This window comes from Portunus trituberculatus, chromosome 46, assembly GCF_017591435.1.
Source record: "Portunus trituberculatus isolate SZX2019 chromosome 46, ASM1759143v1, whole genome shotgun sequence".
Taxonomy (NCBI): domain Eukaryota; kingdom Metazoa; phylum Arthropoda; class Malacostraca; order Decapoda; family Portunidae; genus Portunus; species Portunus trituberculatus.
Genome location: NC_059300.1, coordinates 11,868,128 through 11,869,829, shown reverse-complemented (window position 1 = coordinate 11,869,829; position 1,702 = coordinate 11,868,128). Strand labels below are relative to the sequence as shown.

At 49.2% G+C, this 1,702-nt stretch overlaps 1 protein-coding gene across 3 annotated transcripts in view; it reads left to right on the top strand.

The window, feature by feature from the left end:
* The first annotated feature begins 213 nt into the window (after positions 1 to 213).
* Positions 214 to 1,702, top strand: part of LOC123520314 (glutamate receptor 2-like) — a 109,261-nt gene continuing 107,772 nt past the window's right edge. For all 3 annotated transcript variants that reach the window (XM_045282520.1, XM_045282521.1, XM_045282518.1), the window contains exon 1: positions 214 to 369. The gene's annotated coding sequence lies outside the window, so the exon portion shown is untranslated. The remainder of the gene's footprint in view (positions 370 to 1,702) is intronic.

The following is a 1,702-nucleotide window of genomic DNA, read 5'->3' as shown; positions in this document are numbered from 1 at the left end:
TCCTTTCTGTTTCTCACGAGCCACTCACCTGGAGCCGGGAGTCGCTGGCTATTGTGCTTTTTGTTTTTCTAGGAACTCTTTGCACCACCTCGCGAAGTATTTGATACGGAGAAGGGTGTGAAAGGGAAGAGCTGGGGAGGGAGGGAGGGAGACCTGGAGGCGGAGGAGGAGAGGTGAGAGGGAGTGAGAGACATAGGGACAGGGTGAAGGTGGCTGGTTGAGGCACGGAAAGGAGGAATGGAGACGTAAGATATAAAAGGGAATATGAGAAGAACAGGTGTGATCAGTAGGGAGGTGGTGGCCAGCTCAGATCACCACGTCCTTCACCACCATCGTCACCATCACGGCCTGGGCGAGGCGCGGCACGAGGTGTGTGGTATGGGGAAGGCAAACATACCTGCATGTCTGTCTGTCTTCCTGTTTGCCTGTTTGCCTGTCTGCGTGCCCCTGTGCCTGTGCCTTCCTTCTTACCTGCTTGCCTACTTACCTGTCTGCTTGTTTGTCTACCAGCTACTTGTGGACTGACTTCACATTCTCGCGTAGTTTGAGTGGAGGTGACTCTGATCTTAACTGTTGGTGGAATGTGCATACTCACATTTATTGTATCATGCCACACGCTGCGCACTGCTTTAAATTTCAAGTTGGCTCACACAGTGTGTAACCCTCTGCTTCCACTTCCTACTTCCACTGTGTTTTGCTCCTTCCCTCAGCCTGGCGTCCCTTCATCACCCGGACAGCTTCCTCACAGAGCCTGATGAATGGGAGGTTCTTCTAAGTAACCCAGGAACTCTCTGCTTGCTTCTGTATTTCCTCCTTCCTATGACTTTGACTCTTTCTACAGGAAGGTTTCAAGACAAGTATCCTCAAATTTGGGTGACAATTTTGGCCTTTCTTTTAGGATTGGCACCTCAGCCGGCCTCTTTATTTCCCACTTTTTTTCTTGCCCTTGGCCAGTGTCCCTCTTACACACAAAAAAGAAAAAAAAAAGAGTACAAACAATCAGACTGAGAGGTTTTCAAGACTCTTATCCTCCAATTTTGAATGATCATCTTGACCTTTCTTTTGGTATTGTCACTTCAGTGGATCTATTTATTTATAGCTCTTTATGTTGCCCTTGGCCAGTACCCCCTCTTACATTAAAAAGAGAGAAAACGCCATCGGATTGACAGAAATCACTAAACGCCGTGGAAGTGAGTGGTGGTTACTGGACATGTGACTGTGACTGTATGCACTGCACGTGGTGTGTTGCATCATTTGGCGTGGCATCACCGAGCACCACCAACTTCCTCACGTCCAACCACGACTAAACGTTCTCATTTCGCCATTTGTACATTGTTTAGCGTCCTTCACGCTAAGGTCGGCTGGTATCGCGTTGTGGTGAGCGATTTAACGGTGTTGGTGGTGTGGCGCTGCGTGGTGTGATATACTGTTGCGTTGTGCAGTGTGATGTGAGGTGGTGTGATGTGATGAGAGGTAATGTGGCGTAGTGGTGTGTGAGATAACATGATGTGCTGTGTGTGTTGTAGTGTGGTGTGGTGTATGCACAACAGCACCGACCACCACCACCACCACCACCACCACCACCACCACCACCACCACCCAGACTGATAAGTGGCGGACCACACGGACGAAATGGTGTGCTTTGCTACCACGAAAAAATGGCCCATTGTGTGCGCTGATTCCCCTTCAAATATAAAGACAT